Raw genomic sequence first — 19,407 nt, forward strand, 5'->3', positions numbered from 1 at the left:
AAATTTCTCCCAAGTGGTTGAATTCTAGAAGTACATGATCTCAGAACCTTCGTAGATTGTGAAGAAAATGAACAAACCCGAGGACAGGAAAAAAAAATGAAAGATGGAGAGCTGGAAAGCTGAAGATAAAATGCTCGTTACTACAAACAGACGCAAATCATGCATACGCAGTTGTATTTATTAAGCACAATGTATTTAAGGAATATAAATAGCATATGTAAAACACTTTTGAACAATATACATTATACAGAATCAAAGTATTTACAAAAATCAAGCCGCTCCAGTGGCTGCTCTGCAGACTGCGATGGCTTCTGCTGGCCACATGTCGCAGACGACGTGGCTTTCCAGCAGGGCCCCTTCTAGCGAGCCGATGCCTCGGATGTCCAGAGAAGCCTTGAGGCTCCTCGGCAAAAGTAATCTGCCAAGGCGACCGTCGTGGCCATCGCAGCTTCACAGGGCGGAACCACGAAGCGGCTAAATCTAGTGGATCCGGTCTAGCTCAAACCTAAACGACAACAGCAGCCGTGGGACTGAACTATGCGCGCAGCGACCTCCTTTATTGCGGGAGAGCGTTCCTCCCAAAAAGTGAGTTCCATCGAGGGCAGGTCGGAGGCCGGTGTCTGCTCCATGGCAATGTTGTCCAAGTCGCAGAAAGTGCTGCTCACGTGCAGAACCTGCAAAATAGAAGCGCAGAGAAAGTGACAATTGTATGGAGGACAGAAATGCCGAGGAGCGCAGCTTTTAGAACTCTTGCTCCTTAAAGCTGCTGCTTCCCTTTTCACGGAATAAATCACAAGGGCAAAAGGCGTTTCCTTCACAGCCAAATCAAATAATTATTTGTCTGCTGCACAATCAGCTTACAAACCCTATAATACGAAGCAAGAATGGATGATGATTCTCTGAGTTCCTGTCTTGCACCGTAGGCATGGTCGAAATTACACTGGTCGAAGCCAGTCTCAGCAAAAATTAGAACAGATTTACGAGTGTTATGCTTCGTTTACAGCGACTTCGGCGGCTTATGATACATTCTAGGGAGTGAAAATTGGAGGTTCTCAGGGGATGAAATAATTCATTACCAGGGTGGATAGCTGAGGTAGTTGGTGCATTATTATGATACTTCAGCACAGTGGAAACAATGACATATAAGGAACAATCGCATCGTCCTCGTCAGTTCGTGCCTTCTAAGTCATAGTTTCTTCACTGTTGCAAAGTTATAAGAAATCACTGTCTTTGACTACACATTTTATAGATATTCAAATATATAACTTTTTATAGTGTCTGCCGGTGAAGCCGTTACGGTTAATTTGATGCGTTGTAGTTTTATTTCTAAACGTACCAATCCTGAAACAAATTTCCGGGAATTTACAGTCGCACACCTCATATGGACAGTGCTTCAATCGGTATCTGAAAATGGTGGCAGTCCCTCCGCCATCACAGAATCTTGTCTCTCATCTCACCATCTGCGCCTTCGCCATGTACCCGTCCCGTTGGTATCCAATGAGCGCCCTCTCCTCGGTAGCGAACAAAGTCTCCTGTGGAAGGGTGGAAGCCTGCCAGAGTGAACTGCAACGTCCTCCACGCTCGCACAGCAGGAATATGCTGAAAAGAAAACAGGGCCAAACGAGATCAGCGTTGCTTCATGAGGTAGACACGAAGGATAAACGACTAATACTAAAATGGCCCATGGACGAATACTATTATTTTTCACTATTCAGTAATACTGTGAGGATTCTTCAGGTTCATACAGGAGTGGGTCAAGCCAGATGTACATATAAATAGCATAACAAGAAGAGAAAACACAAGCAAATAAACATAAAAATTCAGGGGCAACTTTGTTGACCTAAAGTGCGGTGAGGCGAAAGCCTTAAAGGGATACTGGGGCGGTTTTCGAATCAGCTAATTTTTTAGGGTTTTGAAGTAGTGTCATTGCTGATCACGTCTGTGAAATTATTTTTTCGATTTTGGCCAAAACAGTGGCGCAATCACCAATTAAAAATGCGATGTTTAAATCTCCCGCTCCCCGCGCGACCGCAGGAGAGGAGAACAGCGGAGAGGGAAACCTCGTCCATGTCGGCCAACGTGACACACATTGAGGAGCCGGGGATACTTCGGCGCACCCAAGAGAGCTTTCAGCGCGCGTTGTTTCTCGTGCTGCATGCGTTGTTCCTCGTACTGCGTGCGTTGTGACGTACAAAGCGTGTCAGCCGACCTTGAGAATCAGATTCAACACGAGGTACTACTCTGATTTCGTGTCCACGAACAACTACGCCCGCGACTGTATCGTCTTCCACTGTTTTCCGCAAGATCATACGCTCGCAGCGCAAGCGCTCGCTGCTTTGACGAAGAATTCAAGCCGACCAAAGCAAGCGTACTCTGCTCGAAGCACTTTCGTGAGACCGGCTACATAGAGAGCTTGTCCCTAATGTGATCTCTGGAGATTTCTGTCGCAGCTGAACCATGACGCAGTTCCTTTCATTTCCTCGCGCATGAGAGGCGTGTCACCATTTCGAAGAAGCGCCTCTTTTATAAGTATAAACATGCTCACTAAGCCCCTGCAGAAACCTAATAGAGGCTCAAGCATGTGTTGCTCTTCTCAGATTAGGGGTGGTATTCTCCCGGTGTCGCCTTTTGCGACATGTCGCATTAGGGCGGGGCCTAAAAAAGTGCGTACAGTTGCTCGAAGAAACGCAAAACGCCACCGGCACTTTCGTCGGCAGTGCTTTCATTCACTCCAAGAAGCGACAATTTACCACTGCTGATTCACTAGCAGCAGTAGTTTCGTATCTTTGATAGCAAGAATATTTGCCATCACATGACGTCTAATGTTCAAAAAACATTTGCAAATTTAATATAAACTCGCTTTACTCCATTTAAGTCTATAAAACACCGCGAAAAAGCTCCAAATCTATTTTGTTTCGTTCCGGACGGTTGTGCTAGGTTTCGGCTGCGTTTCGGGCAGTTGCAGACGGTAGCAGTGTAGCTGGAGGTCCCATTAGGCTTGCGCGCTCCAGAATCGAGAGCCTATCTCAAAAACTAGGCTGAATTGCAGCTTAAACTTTATCGTCGAAGCAAGGAAAAGTCATAGCGAAAAGCAACAACACCAGTAGTTGCCGGTAAACATGCCGACCGGAATCGCAAGGATTGCTGAATTGGCTGAAACGGGCGGCTCTCGCTTGGAAGGACGCCGCCATGTTTTCACGCTAAGGGCGCAAAAGCCGCAACTGCCGATTGCATTCGTACGCTAACGCTTTTTCCCCATTAGCGTTCTGCGCATGCGCACTCTGGACCCGCTATTCCGCTATGCACGCAGTTACGCAAAGATCGCAATACTAAAACTCTCTAATGTTCAGTTGTAGGTTTGTAAAAGTCGTCACATTGCTTTAAATCCTCTTTGGCTCGTGCAGACACTGTTTCGTTGAACTAACGTGCACTAAAACGCCTTGCGAGCGCAAGCGCTGGCAAGGCCATCTCGTCGCAGCGGGCAACGTCTGCTTCGTCATCTATTTACGACGGGGCAAAGTAAGTTCGCATGGCGAGTGGCAGTCCGGCTCAGCAGACGGTAGCCACAGTGCTGTGCTCTTCGACAGCCGGTATTGCCGCCGACAAGATTCGTCGGCCAAGGCAAACTGGCCGCGATGTCCGCGGACACGCCACTCTTCATCGCAACTCAAAAACCAGGCAAGGAGAGTGGGATCCATGGCGTCTAGTATCAATTTCGTAGCCCGTCGCCCGCGCGAATCGCTTCAGCGCATTCCGTTGTTCGACTACGCGTAGTAAATTGGGGCGACGTCACGATGACGTAGCAGGAAGGCGGATCCGTGTCATCACGCCGCCGTTACCGCGGCCCGAGCCAATCAGCGAAGAGCGAATGCGACATGTCGCAAAAGGCGATACCGCGAGAATACCACCCTAGGTGCGGCCAGACCACATGAGGCGTGGTCACCAAGGCTCGGTTAGTGATTTTATACTCGGTTCGACGTGTCCAAGCAAGCAAGCAAAGCAAAACACAATAAAGCAAAGCAAGCAAGCATCGAAGCTCTTCATATGCGGCATCTCGTTTAATCGTAGCTAAGCGATTAAAATGAAAGCGTTCGACGTTCTGATTTCGGATGCAAATTTAACAGAGAAATGAATGCCAACCAAGTTTTTGCAAAAAAAAAAACACCATGTCTCGCAACCTTAGTCGGTTTCTTCATCAAGTTGTGGCAGCGAACGAGTTGCAGCCAGCTTGGCTTTTAAACACACATATAGTTGGCCACTACTTCACTGAACCTAAACTGCAAATCTAGGAAGGGCGAACGTTTCCGAGGCAGCTATTAATATTTTCTGGCATCTGCTGAACGCGCCACGAATGAAGCAGCAGCCTTGTGCGCGTATTTAGCTTGGTTTCCAGCGCACAATGATTCCTTCAATATCCTGTGGTCATGCCTCGCAGTGCTTGGCCACTGCGCTTCGCTAATTTTGACATCAGCTTTGTGCTGCTTCATGGTTTCCTTGAAATACTTTCTTGCCCCAACCTACGCCGGGTAGTGAGAATATGATTTTTTGTACCCTTTTCTTTAGGATGACGCTCTTTCGGGCGAGCCAGGAGGCGTCCGGTGGTGGTAATTGACTTGAGTATTGTTCGCACCCCTTCCTTTCCGAGAATACCAGCCGAGGTTGTGCTGGCACCTTTTACGCATCGTCTGCATACGTGTCTTTCACGCTAGCGTATTGTTGTGCTAGGCGTAGAAGTTTTTGCTCGTGTCGTTTTTTGCTTTCAGGTGATACGTGGAATGAACAAACTGTAGTATCCTTTTCTTTGGAGGTCAGTAAAAAAATATTTGCCATATTCGCTTTTACAACGCCACTGAAAGCTGCGATCTGCACTCAGCGCAGCGCCGGATCCGCATCGGCAGCTTCTCCAGTCCTCACAAGTGACGTCACGACCTCTCTTGACCAATCACGGGCGGCGGCGCACCACGCGGCGTGCCCCGCGGCACAGGCCGCATATTTCTGCTAAAAAAGGCAATTCGCGCTTGTTTTTGCCTTATTTGGATGCGATATTCGAGCATACAGCATGAAAAAATATAGGACGCCGCTGCCAGCCGGATTTTCAAAAAAAGTGCTTCAGGCTCCCTTTAAGCGCGGTGTTGCTGCTTGTGTCACTGATGCGTTGTTAAGGTGTTAGGCTTCGCCTCTAAGAGTGAAACGCGACAGCCTCTTGCAACGCTGCCAGGGAGTCCATAGAACGCCATCGCCCGTTCGGTTGTACGCCTTGCTCGTCCGTAAATTGGTTTTTAAGGAAAGGAAATGTATCTGTCTCTCATATCTCAGTGGACACCTAAACCTCACCGTAACGGGAAGGGAGGAAGATGGGAGTGAACGAAGACACAGTATTCACTAGACGCGCCTTTGTTCATACCATCGAGCTGGCATGGCAGAGTGGTTAGCATGCTCGTCTCGCACTCCGGAGACCGGGGTTCGATTCCCGAACTCGACCAATTTCCTACTCAAAGTTATTTATTTATCTGGCCTGACTAGAAGGTTTAAGTAGGCTAATTGGGTAATTAAGCAATTTAACTAAACTCAGCCCAACTAACTTGGAGCATCACTATACGATCCCTTTAATTGTTTGCTGGGTTACTCGCCAAAGTACAATTGGCCCCGTTTGAAATACGAGCACTCTGACGTCACGACCGTTTCGGCCAATTGAAAAGCGTGACATTTCTGTCAACTCCTGCTTACAACGATGAGGCATTAAAGGCTTCCGCCTTAAAAACACAGTGGAAAAGGCCGTAACAATCACCGTCAAGTAGCCTCATTTTGATGGGCGAAAAAACGCTCTATTATTGACAAAAGACATCAGCTATCAGTGTGAACAATATCGCTCGGCAAGGCATTTCACGTTGCGATTGCCTTCGGAAGAAATAAAAACTTGAACGTGTTACAATTCGCCCAGCATGGACTAATGTACTACTTAGTATGGTTACCTCAGATAGAGTGACGGTTTGGTGTTTTTAGGTAATCTTCCTTAACTACATTTAATCCGGGATGATAAAGGTTTAAAAGGCATTTTATTGCAGCCGTTTTACGCCGGCAAGACAAAATCGGAACTTGAGAATTGATGCGCATGGTTGTTACGCTTTCATGACGAGAGTACTTCGAATATGTAAACCGTAGTGCTTTGGACTGAATTTTTTCTAACTTTCCTATATGGCGTGCTTGATGAGGGTCCCAGATTATGTTCGCATATTCAAGAATAGGTCGGACTATTGCTTTGTAGGCAGTTAGTTTTACGTGCGATGGAGCCATTGATAGTCCGCGACGAAGAAAACCGAGCTGTTTAAACGCGAAGATGCATATTTTGCCGATGTGTGTGTTCCTTTCAGGTCTTTGGTTATTGGGATCCCCAGGTGCTTTGCTTTGTCTACGCGTGGGATTGTCAGACCCGATAGCGTGTAGTTGAAGGACAGATGAGATTTTCTTCTTGTTATGTTCATACATGTCGTCTTCGAAATGTTAATTTGCAAGTCCCAAGTTGCACACCAGTCACAAATGTTTTGTACAGATGATTGTAGTTTCAGTTGATCACTAGAGCTCCTCATAGTTGTATATATCACACAATCATCGGCAAAAAGTCTCATGGTCACGCCAGGCTCAGCACACAAATGAATGTCGTTAACAGATAGAAGAAACAGCAGTGGGCCTAGAACGGAGCCCTGTGGGACCCCCGAGGGCACTTCCAGATAATCCGAGTTGACACTGTTTATTGTGATAAACTGTTTACGGTTGAAGAGGTAGGCTTCTACCCATGCTACTACTTTCGAATCTATGCCTATTGATTTCGAAAGCTTTGGCAAAGTCTATGAGGATTGCATCAGCCTGTAGTCGAGAATCAGTTACTGAGGCTAGCTCATGCATTATTTCAAGCAGTTGAGTAACAGTTGACATTTTTTTCAAGAAAGCCATTTTGCCTGATGTAGAGTAGATTATTTTCTTCCAGATGTGTCATGATAGCTTTATGAATTATGTGCTCTGAAACTTTGCACCAGGAACTAATTAACGATATTGGTCGGTACGTATTTACTAGCAATTTGTTGCCACCCTTAAGAATAGGTATCACCTTCGAATGGAGCCAGTCTTGAGGTACGGTACCTGTTTTGAGCGACTCAGAAAATATTGCACACATAAAAGGTACAACTTGTTCAGCGTAGCGCCTAAAAAATACGTTTGAAATGCCGTCGGGACCAGGGGTTTTTTTCGTATTGATTTGCATGAGCAAGTTTAGAGCGCCTGTTTGCGTCATCACTAGCTCGGGCATGTGGCTGGTGCGCTGCGCAGTGGCTACATTCACTGGAGTTGCACGTGTAAAGAAGGCTTGGAAGTACGAGTTGAAGCAGTTCGCATTCACTCACTGATCTTCAACGATACTACCGTCAGTTTAAATTTTCGAAGTAGCACCATCAGATTTCGATAAATAACGCCAAAACTTCTGTGGTTGCGTAATCATAAAATTTTACAGAGTGCTTGCAAATATATGTTCTCTTTAATTTTTCTTTTGACCTTTAATTTACTTCTTGAGAACATGTGAAAGTTCACATATTTCCGCAGGTGATTCTTTACTTCTACGCATTCTCTGAAGTCTTTGCTTTAGGTGAATTATATTACGGATAACCCATGGATTTTTACGGTGTATTGTTTTTCACTTGTTGGGAATAAAGTTTTCTTCGCAATATTTTATCCTTTCTTTGAACTTTAGTCATAGATCATTGATAGTCGCAGGGCCTTCCGCAATGTAATCATCCAACTTTAATTCGATGTAGTCGATGATGCTAACGTCGTCCGCCCGACAGTAATCCTTCGTTAGGATAGGTGTCTGCGCACTGTGGCCTCTGGTATGCTGATGTTCTATCTGAGAAAATGTTAATGCAAGTAGTTCATGTTCAGATATACCTTCTTCGATGCTACGTTCCGGGTTTAACGTGCCAGATACAAAAACAAGATCAAGGACTGAGCTAGTCCCACCCTGAATGCGTGTCTGCAGTGTAACAAGCTGTAGCAGGGAAAAACTGAACATTAAGTTTAAATGCAGCTCGCAATTAGTCACTTCCCTGCTACCAGGAGTTAGGGTGGCCCAGTCAGTTCTCGGCAAGTTGAAATCTCCAGTTAATATAAGATTACTGCGTTCTCTCATTTTGTAATTTAAATAGTCGTGCAGTTTCAAGAGATATTCATCGGATGCATTCGGGGGCCTATAAATGTGGCCTACTAGTACTGTAGCGTCACCTATTTTAATCATGCCCCAAACACTTTCATGGCCGTCTATACCTTCCTCTTCCATGAACGGAAGGTTTTGCTCAATGGCAACAGCAACACCACCACCACGGCTGTGCCTATCAGACAGAAGGAGCGTGTAAGACACCAGGACGTTTTCAGAGTCATGTATTGAGGCATTTAACCACGTCTCCGTTATTACTAGTATATCTGGGCTATAAATCATAATTATTTCTTCTAACTTATCAACCTTATTTACAATGCTACAAGGATTGGAACTCAGCATAGTCAATGGCTTCTTCGATTGTAAACATCATTGGGGGGGGGGGGGGACCGTTCGTACTTTTCCCAAATGCATTCTTCATGCTCGTATCTGTTACAACTGCTCTTAACAGATACCGTCTTTGCTATAAGCAACCAGGGTCTCTCTACCACCTTCCCATGCAATCATCCATCATCCGGAATATTAGTGATGGCACAGCTATACGTCAAAAAGGTTGTGCTCGCAAACGACAAGGGGCTGGCTAACACAGCGTCACACTCGCGTCACCAGCCCGGATCTCTCGCGGTCATGACGGACTGATTACTATTGGCAAAGGCGGCACATATTGTAATTCACTGAGCGAAAAGTACTGACAGGAAGTTCCCACTAACAGTGCGGTATCAAGGCAGAGGCGAACAAAACCACCCATGTTCCATGCCGCAACCGATAATTCTCAGACATAGTGCGAAAAATCTCTATCTCAGGCACATTTACTCTGTGTCATTTTGGAAAATCCCTAGATTTCTTCCCTCTTTTAAGGAATTTTTTCGTCAATCATCGCAGTTCCTCGAAATTGAATTAAGGCCAAAGAGCTGTCCTCAATTTTCCAAGCCCTATACACGTGGCCCCTGTTTCTATTTTCTTTTCCGTGCTCCGCCACGCATTTGAAACAGCCGCCGCGGTGGCTCAGAGGTTATGGGGCTCGGCTGCTGATCCGAAAGACGCGGGTTCGATCCCGGCCGCGGCGGTTGAATTTCTTTGGAGGAGAAATTCTAGAGGCCCGTGTACTGTGCGATGTCAGTGCACGTTAAAGAACCCCTGGTGGTCGACATTTCCGAAGCCCTCCACTACGGCGTCTCTCATAGCCTGAGTCGCTTTGGAACGTTAAATCCTATAAAGCAAACGAAACCAAACCAAACCAAACCACGTATTTGAAAGAGGGATGAATCGGGAGAAAACTTGGCCGCCATCAGCCCCTCAATCTACGCGTTGAAAGAAAATTGCGTGATTTAATTTATAAACTTAATTCAGTGCGAATATCAAAATCAGCAGAAACACAACAAACAGAACAAAATTACTAGCATGAACTCGCATCTCGTACATGAATTTTACAATTCTTGCTTGTCGCAGCTCATCAAATTCGCGATGTCCGAGCTAACATTAGCCAGGGTTTAAAAATATACCGAGGCATTCTAAGGCTACGGGACCAAATTTATGCTGCTGGCTATACTATAGAGAATGGCCCACTAATTTTGTATTTTTCTTAAGTGCATAATTAGTCGATAATAATTAGCCAGCATCGCAAGCAATGAAGTTAGGTGGAAAATTCCAATCAGAAACTTGTAGAACGGTCCCTGTCTGTCCCTGTCACGAACCACCGCGAGGGAAACTTACCGCTGGCGTAAACCGCACAACGAGCGCCTGCGTCGCTGCCCCGTCGTGTTTTGAGTGGCAGCACACCCGACTAAATGATGTGTCCATTTGTACGTGCAACGTTTGAGAGCATTCCAATCGCGGCGCCAAGCGCGCATGTCACGTGGCATTTTTACGCATTGCGCGAGCATCTGCAGTGATCGAAAAAAACAACAACTACGTAATCGATGGAAAGTTATAAGCTCTTCAATCGCTAGTTTTGCGGAACGTTCTAGAACCTTATCATTGGAATTTTTCGCGTAAATTCGTTGCTTGCGAAGTTGGTTATTTAAGCTCGACAAATTATCAATTAAGCGGAACACAAAACTAATGTCACTTCCTTCATACAATAACCAGCAACATGCGTTTGGCCGCGTCGTCTAAGAGTGTTTCAGCATATTTTTATACCCTGGCTGAAATCAGCTGGGACACCTTGTATAAATTCTACATGTTCTACCAAGTTGGTGTGATCCGTCGTATCAGTCCACACTCTACCATCGGGAATCAAAAAAAAAAAATAGGTAGGGCACTTAAGACAGCTTACACGCTTTGAATGCGAAAACATTGTCTCATCGTGAGCTCTAAATTAAATATTCCTTCCTTTCCAGTGACACACCTACTAATTAGCATACAGCCGTAAGGAAACATATACACTAGGTTCACCTTTATGGGCCGAGAAGTATGTTTCAGGGCCTATGGGTTGCCTACTCGCTTCGCCGTCTGTAGGACCTTTGTTGAATCCCTCGCAACTTCGGAAGAAGTTCTGTTTTTTTTTCTTTTTTTCACTAGACGCCGCTATATATACTGTTCATATTATCCGAGAACATGGCGACAACACTTAATAATTTCGTGCTGTGGATAGTGACGAACGACTGATTTTGTGCTAACAGGACATGGAATGCTTCCGCAGTGAAATATTGCGGTTAGCACCTAGGATGGATCGCCCAGCGAAAGCTCTGGACCGCCAAAATGCGTTTAAGGTTCCCGGCACAGTAGAATACGCGAAATGGAACCACCACCTTTTCGTTCTCTCAATGTTGGGCAGAGAACATAAACGTATGCTCGTCAACGCTGTGGTATGTTAATTTTAGTAATTAATCCCACACCAGGACGAATTTTTCCTTAACTACGAATTTTCTGAGAAAGCTGTACCCGTATAGCTTTCCTTTGTAGCCTTATGGCTGCGCTCGGGTGGATGTCAATGAGTAATTACTCCCCTATTAAAAATCTACTCCACCTTGGGGAATTCCCCTAAACATTTCACCAACAAAGCAACGATATGTCGAACGCACTTTCGGGAAGGAGACGGCACGGTGTGCCTTAGTGCTGACAGCCGTATACCAGTCGTTTCTGCGGCTGCCTTGAAAAGAAAGAGCTCATGAAAGCGCTGCAAGGTAACAGCAGTAGCGACTGTCATTTTCGAGAAGGTCCGAAGGTGAGCGTAGGGATAAGGCATTCCGCACTGCAATCGATTGCGCCATTCTTTTAATTCCGTTCTAGCATTTTAGGCCGGGCTTGCGCTTTGCGCTGGCCGTGATCTTTGTCGTAGGCCGAAAATATCTTCCAATGCACAAAAAAAAATGTGCCTCCTCCTATGGATGCTAGTTGTTAAAGGGACACTGAGGAGAAATTGAAGTTGGCTTGTATCGACAGAATACCAGCTCCTGATTACAAAAACGCCACTCATACTGACAACAAAGCTCTTGTAACGTAGAAAAGAGCAAGAACCAAAATACAGGTATCGCCGCCACAGGCCAAACTCGCAAGTACAAGCGTCATGACGTCATATAACAAAACAGTGTTGCTAGTTCTAGCAACGCTAGGACACGAGAAGCACAAATCACTGAGGCGCAGCCAATGCATGCGCAAATCTCCTTGACGTCGCCAGATGGCGCCACGTGCCGGGCAGCTACGCGCTCGCCTGAAGCATCGGGACCAATCAGCGCCTGCTCGCCGGCGTTAGGCGGGCTCCCGGTATTCCGCTAGCGGTATCAAGGTACACGGTATGCTAAAGGTGTCTATTTGCGAGAACTTCGTTGACGACTTCGAGAACGAGATCCATCGTAACGCTCGCAAAACGCCGGTGCAAACGTAAGCGAAGCGACTGTAGCGACGGCCGCAATAGCCGATAGATGCCTTCAACGTGCGGCCGGCGGTAGCTTTCTTTTCGGCTGCTGCTAGGCCGCACTGCTGGCCGCCAGAAATCACGGAGTCTGCATCACGTCATGTCACGTCATGTTTGACGTCACTTAGTCCTCTGTCGTCATAGCCGAATCCCAAGTTTGAATCACAGCGGCGGGAAAAACCTTTTAAACTTCGAATCCAAATTTCTTAGAAATAAATGCATTTTTCGCTACCGGCCAAGTGGCAACAAAGCCATGACATGACGAACTATCGGATTTTGCTATAAAAAATATATTAATAGTGCTCTCCTCAGTGTCCCTTTAAGATTCCCCGAAAATTCATCAAGATGTCCTTTTCTCCTTAGGCGCAATCTAAGATGGAAAATTTTATGCAGAAAGGAAAATCCTCCCCATGGAACGTCGCTGCCAGGGCCCTGCAAGTGACGAGGAGGACGGTCCAGTCCAGATAAGGAGGAGCGCCGGCGGTGCATCTCGCTCGGATCGGCAACCGAAACATTCACACCGGGTGAGAGCTTGACACCTAGTCACCGGTCCACATTCTTACTTATTCTGTTCAACCCTAATGGGCACGCTCATCAAAGTGCGTGCCCCGTCCGCGTTCCGTGTGCAGAGAGTGAGAAAGGTGCCAGTGGAAGAAAACCCTCGCCGTCAACGCAACTGAGCACTACGAAGTTAAAGCTCCGGCAAATGTGTCTGTAATATAGTCACGGAACTTACCATGCGCTGCTACAAGAGCTCCTCAACTCCAGGGGCAGGATTGCGCTCGGCCGGCGGCCCTGCTGGCAACAGGCCGCCTTCCCTCGAAAGTTGTTGTCCCCGCTCTTCGTTCACCACGTCTTCCACCGCCCATGCCACGCAACGTCGACGTCTTTTCCAATGCGGTAGAAATAAAGGCCGCCACTCTCAGATTTCGGTGGTTCTTGTGTGAAGCTTGCGTGACCTAAAATGAAATAAAATAAAATAACATTCTTCATGACCGCGAGCGGGTTTGGAACACGCGGCGGCGCCAACAGATGAGCTTTGGTGACACAGCATTGGCACACAATGCCATCGCTACTTTCATGCTTCGACGCCTTATTTGTTACACTGATGTAATATTTTACGTACATGAACTATGTACAGACATCAGGAACACAGCGGCAAACCAACATCATGCATAACAAGACGCACCTATAAGCAACCAAACACGAGACAAGAAGCAATGCAGAGCCCATAACTGACTCATCATAATACGACACACCTAAGGAATAAAGCACTAGAAAAAAAAGATAATGACGATCACAGCACTAACAATGAGCGCCACTCTGTTCCGAAAATATGGTCTGGGCATGCACTTATTTTAGGCGTACAATGATTCTACTGAAGGGGTCTTTAGCACAAACAACTGATTCACAATGTCGGTCCATCCAAAGGCTGTGTAATCCAATTAGAAACAACATGTCTAAGGGTTCATCCACAAATGGCAGTGCAGGGAGATATTGTACAGAATGTGGTGTCAGATTAAGTGTCTTTCGCAATATCCATTGCATGATATCTCAAAAGAGTATTGAATCTTTGCAATTCATGAAACAATGCTCAATCGTTTCGGGAACACCACATAGGCGCCAATTTGCGGTAGACACAAAAATATTCTTTTTCTCTAACAATGTTTTAACGGGTAATGTCTCGGTGTGGAGCTTATAGCAAAATGTCTTTGTACACTGTGATGTGGGCATTTTACATATTATTTTGAGTACGTCATGTGCCGGTAAAATAAAATATAGAGAGATGTATATAGGCGGAGGGAAGAGCGTACAAATTATATCCTTGTCCAACCGTTTCCTCAACACAGAAAACGGGGACTCAGTTGTAAAACGAACAAGTAGGAAACGAACAGCCAAATGCCTAAAACCCCACAGACATGAACGACCAGAAAGAATAAAAGATGCAATGAGGCTCGATAAAACATGAACCAAACTGACTTGCAAGAGTGGAAGCACTGTTGGGTATTTAGTATACTGAAAAAAAAAAAGAAGAAATGTGAAAGTCCTACGCCACGGCCGCCCTATCAGAACAAATTTCCAAGTCTTATATCCCCCCCCCCCTCCCCCCGTATTCTTTGGCGCGTTCGGCTAGGCTGCCCTCCCTCCGAGCTCAGGGTTACCATAACCGTCGTGTATGTTCTACCCTTTAAGTCTACTCGCACTCGTCCACCCAAGTTTGTTTCCCTACCCTGATCTTATTCGTGTTCTTTTTTTGTTTTGTTTTGTACACGTGTCCCCCCGCGCTGCAAGTCATGTATACGGGGGGTTCAGGCTGTTTCAAGTGGAAGTTGTTTCCACTTTTTGCCTGAACCAACCCTCATCAATTTGTGATGAAAATAAAAACGTTTGATTGATTGATTGATCTCACGCTAAAGGATATCATCAGTTCGAGTTCACTGTGTAATTTACGGTACTCTCCTTTACTGAACGCTACCCTTAGTTCGCTCTCCGTATAGTGCTCTTTTCTGGTCAATTACTTTCAAGGTTTTTGTTGTACTCTAAATTTCTCCCCCGTGGGTGAATTCTGGCAGGAGATGACCTCAGAACCTTTGTAAATTGTGAAGCGAGTGAAGAAACTCGAGGACAGGAAAAAAAATTGAAAGGTGGAGAGCTGGCAAGCTGAAGATAAAATGCCCGTTACTACAAACAGAAGCAAAGCATATATACGCAAATGTATTTTAGTAAACAATGTATTTAAGGAATATAAATAGCATAAATAAAACACTTCTGAAAAATACACATTATACAAAATCAAAATATGTACATAAAATCAAGCCGCTCTAGAGGCTGCCCTGCAGACTGCGATGGCTCCTTCTGGCCACATGTCGCAGACGACGTGGCTTCCCAGCAATACCCCTTCCAGCGACGGTGCCTCCGTTGTCCAGAGTGGCCTTGATCTTCGGCAAAACGAACCTGCCAAGGCGACCGTCGTGACCACCGCAGCTTCGCAGGGCTGAACCACGAAGCGGCTAGATCTAGCGGATGCGGACTAGCTCAAACCTCAACGACAACAGCAACCGTGGGACTGAACTGTGCGCTCTTCTACCTCCTTTGTTGTGGCAGACCGTTTCTCCCAAAAAGCGGGTGTGCATCGAGGGCAGGTCAGAGGCTGATGTCAGCTCCACTCCAATGTTGTCCAAGTCGCAGAAAGTGCCGATCACGTGCAGAACCTGCAAAATGAAAGCGTAGAGAAACCAACATTTGTATAGACGAACGAGGTGCCGAGGAACGCAGCTTTTAGAACTCTTGGTCCTTAAAGCTGCTGCATTGTTTCTTCGAATAAATAACATTGCAAAAAAGCGTTTCCTTCACAGCCAAACCTAAGAATTATTTTTGTGCTACACAATCAGCTTTATAACGCTAAAATATGCAGCAAGAATGGATGATGCTTCTCAGAGTGCCTGCCCTGCACCGTAGACATGGTCGAAATTCCGCCGGCCGAAGCCAGTCTCAGCAAAAATAAGAAGAGATATATGAATACTTATGCTTCGTTTACAGCGACGTCGGCGGCTTATAAATACATTCTAGGGAGAGAAAAGTGAAGGTTCTCAAGCGGATGAAGTCATTAACAGGTTGGATAGCTTAGCTAGTTGGAGCATTATTACGATACTGTAACACAGAAGAAACAACGACATAGAAGGGACGAACAGCATCGTCCTCGTCAGTCCGTTCCTTCTAAGTCCTAGTTTCTGCTCTGCTGCACTGCTAAAAGAAATCATTCTCTTTCATTACACGGTTCAGAGACATTAAAATATATAGCTTTTTATAGGGTCTGCCGGTGAAGCAGTAACGGTTAATTTGATGTGTTAGTTTTATTTCTGACACGTACCAATCCTGAAACAAATTTCCCTATACAGTCGCATATATTAAATGGGCAGTGCTTCAATCGGTATATGAAAATAGTGGCAGTCCTGCTGTCGTCAGGTAATCTTGTCCCTGGTCTCACCATCTGCGCACCCTCCATGTCCCCGGCCCGTTGGTATCGGGTGAGCGGCCCCTGCTCGGTACCGAACAAAGTCCCCTGTGCAAGGGCAGGAACCTGCGCTCCACGCTCGCACCGCAGGAATATGCTGAAAAGAAAACAGGGCCATTCGAGGTCAGCGTTGCTTCATGAGGTATGTAGGTGTAGACACGAAGGATAAACGACTAATACTAAAACGACTAATGCCTCGTGGCAGAGCGCCCGCCTCGGCTTCGGGAGGTGATGGGTTCGACTCCCGCCACCGGCCGGGTACCCACCGGTTTTCTCAAAATGGGTACAAGCTATGGCCCGGCCTGGTGCTCGGCTTACTAGGTCTACATTGCTTGGGAAAGGAGCCTGCGCCTTCAAATCCCGTCACTGTGGGCAGAGAGTCGTGTAGACAAAGCGAAAAAAGGGCCACAAATTGGGCTTATGCCGCACGAGGCGGACTTATGGTTGCTTGGCAGGGGAACTTATCACTCATCCGCCAAGGCAACTGTTTGGTCTAAGACCCTTTTCCCAAGCATTTCACCCTAGAAGAGCCGAGCACCAGGCCAGGGGAAATCTTGTGCCCATTAAAGAAACCGGTGGGTACCCGGCGGCACTGGGGATCGAACCCAGCACCTCCCGAATGCGAGGCGGATGCTCTACCACAAGGCCACGCTTCGGTATGAGTAACCAGACTATTCCTACCATCTTCTCATGCAATCATCCATCATTCGGAAGATTAGTGATGGCACAGCTTCATGTCACAATTCCCTGAGCGAAAAGGATTGGCAGGGAGTTCCCACTAACGTCGCGGTATCAAGGATGAGGCGGACAACTGATGATCCATGCCGCAACCGATAATTCTCAGACATCTTCCGGAAAATCCCTATCTCAGGCACTTTGTCTCTGCACCATTTTGGAAAACCCCTACATTTTTTTCCCTTAGTTGTCTGAAAGTTATTTTTTCATCAATCATCGCAGTTCCTCGAAATTGAATTAAGGCCAAAGTGCTGTCCTGAATTTGCCAAGCCCTATACTCGTGGCGGGCGTTTGTATTTTCTTTTCAGTGCTCCGCCACGTGTTTGAAACAGTGATGACGCGGAGAAAACTTGCCCGCCATCAGCACCTAAGGCTACGCGTTGTTGGAAAATGGCAGGATTTAATTTTCAAGCTGCATTCAGAGAAAATTCGATTAATAAAATCAAATGAAAGAGAACAAAATTACTAGCATGAACTCGCATTTCGTACATGAATTTTTACAAACCATGGTAGTGGCAGCTCAGCATATTCACGGTGTCCAAGTTAACTTTACCCAGGGCATAAAAATAAACCGAGGCAGTCTAGGCAAAGGAACCAAATGTATGCTGTTGGCTATACTATGGAGAAAAGGGACACTAATTCTATGTTTTGCTTAATTGCATTATAACTGGAGTTTAATTAGCCAACTTCACAAACAACGTAGGAGGAACATTCCAATGAGAATCATGTAGAATGGTCCCTGTATGTACCTGTTATGAACCGAAGCGAGGCAAGCATACCGCTGGGGTAAATCGCACAGCCAGAGCCTGCGTCGCTGCATTGTTGTCGTTCAAGATACCGCACACCCTGCTAAATGATTATGCTTTTTTGTACGCGAAATGTCTGGGAGCCCTCTAATCGTGGCGCTCGAGCGTTCATGCCACGTGCTATTTTTTTTTTATTTCGCGGGAATATGCACTACTCCTATGAGCTGTTCCCTTCGATTTTTTATTCCTCCACATGTTGCAGGTGTACGCTTTCACTGGATCCCAGGACACTGGGGCATTGTTTATAATAAGAGCGCTGATTTTTTAGCAAAGTCTGCTCTTGATGGACCTATTGTCCCTTTCGTCCCAAATACTGTTTACTTGACTCTAGCACGCTTTCAGCGATTCCAGCCTCTCCACACCTTGAGCCATGAGCCTCTCCTTGCTGCAGCGGATTTTCAACACCTGGCATTTCCCTGGAGTGTGCGGATGTGCAGTTCGAGGCAATGTAAGTTGTCCAACCCTTTTTGCACTCCAGGATACCTCGGCTAATTCTTTATTTATGCCGATCGGGGTTTTCGATATCCAACCTTTGTGACTCTTGTGGCGAAATTGAGTCTATAGAACATTTTTTTCCCTCCTGCCGGCGGCTCTCTGCTCTCCATAGAATTTACTTGGAGATCCCCCTCGCTCGGCTTGGGCTTCCTCTATTCCGATTCTCCTATCCTTCGGGGCAAGCGCCAAGGGATATGCCCTGAAACCAGTGTGCTATTACATTCGCGATTATATAATTTCATCTGGTAGATTCCTCTGCTAGAATGTGAATCCACAACTTTTCCTTCTCCATATTTTTTGTTTTGTACAAATTCTAGCTCTGCGTCGTAAAGTTTTAAATATACTCCATTCCCTATACATGAATGCGTTTGTTTCCGCTATGCACCATGGCCAATTCCCCGCCGTGGGTATGTGCCATTAAGCCTCAGGACATCATCATCTTAGAGCACCTCGGGAGATTTTCAAATCCTGCCTAATTTTAGCTGGGACGCCTTGTATAAATTCTACATGTTCTACCGAGTTGGTGTGATCCGTCGTACCAGTCGAGAGCCTACCATCGGGAATAATAATAAAAAATCTCTGCCTCTCACGTAAACGAGAGTAGAGTAAGCATGAAATGTTTACGGGCCTAATGTCATCTCGGTGGACACCCGAACCGCACTGTACAGGAAGGGAGGAACGCCACCACCCGTTCAGCGCAATGCCTTGCCATTTGAACGCGAGGTTTTTGAGGAAAGGAAATGGCGCAGTAATTCTCTGCCATCTCGGTGGACACCCGAACCGCACCATAAAGGAAGGGAGGAACGCCGCCACCCGTTCGGCGCGATGCCTTGCCCTTTGAACGCAGCGCTTCTCCCCCGGATCACGTATGACAACGAAGTGTAACGTGGCATTTATGTGCTTTTTGCACGCGTTATTAGAAATCGGAAATTATAATTCCGTGCATTATCAAACCCACAGCTCCACTGATATCTTGATAAACATTGAGAAGGCACTGGCAGCAGTTATTTTTTGTCTCATTTGGAGACCAACCGGCGCTTGCATGTCGGTCGCGTAGGAGGGCTTAGAGAGTCTCGTTAAATCTCGTTAAGTCTCGTACGGTGCCCGGATGTTCTCGTTTCAGAGCCCGGATGACTGGAATTCAGTGCCCGGATGAGTGGATTTCAGTGCCCGGATGAGTGGATTTCAGTGCCCGGATGACTGGATTTCAGTGCCCGGATGACTGGATTTCAGTGCCCGGATGACTGGAATTCAGTGCCCGGATGAGTGGATTTCAGTGCCCGGATGACTGGAATTCAGT

General features: G+C 46.3%; 1 long non-coding RNA gene across 1 annotated transcript; it reads right to left on the reverse strand.

The window, feature by feature from the left end:
- Positions 1-343: 343 nt before the first annotated feature.
- On the reverse strand, positions 344-1,590 carry LOC149350634 (uncharacterized). Its single transcript, XR_016289463.1, has 2 exons — positions 1,458-1,590; positions 344-674 (listed from the first exon to the last, which is right to left on the reverse strand). It is a non-coding gene; the product is annotated as an uncharacterized LOC149350634 (long non-coding RNA).
- Between the last annotated feature and the right edge of the window lie 17,817 nt (positions 1,591-19,407).

The sequence above is a fragment of the Amblyomma mixtum genome, chromosome 3 (genome assembly GCF_055824585.1).
Source record: "Amblyomma mixtum isolate Tamu chromosome 3, ASM5582458v1, whole genome shotgun sequence".
Classification (NCBI taxonomy): Eukaryota; Metazoa; Arthropoda; class Arachnida; order Ixodida; family Ixodidae; genus Amblyomma; species Amblyomma mixtum.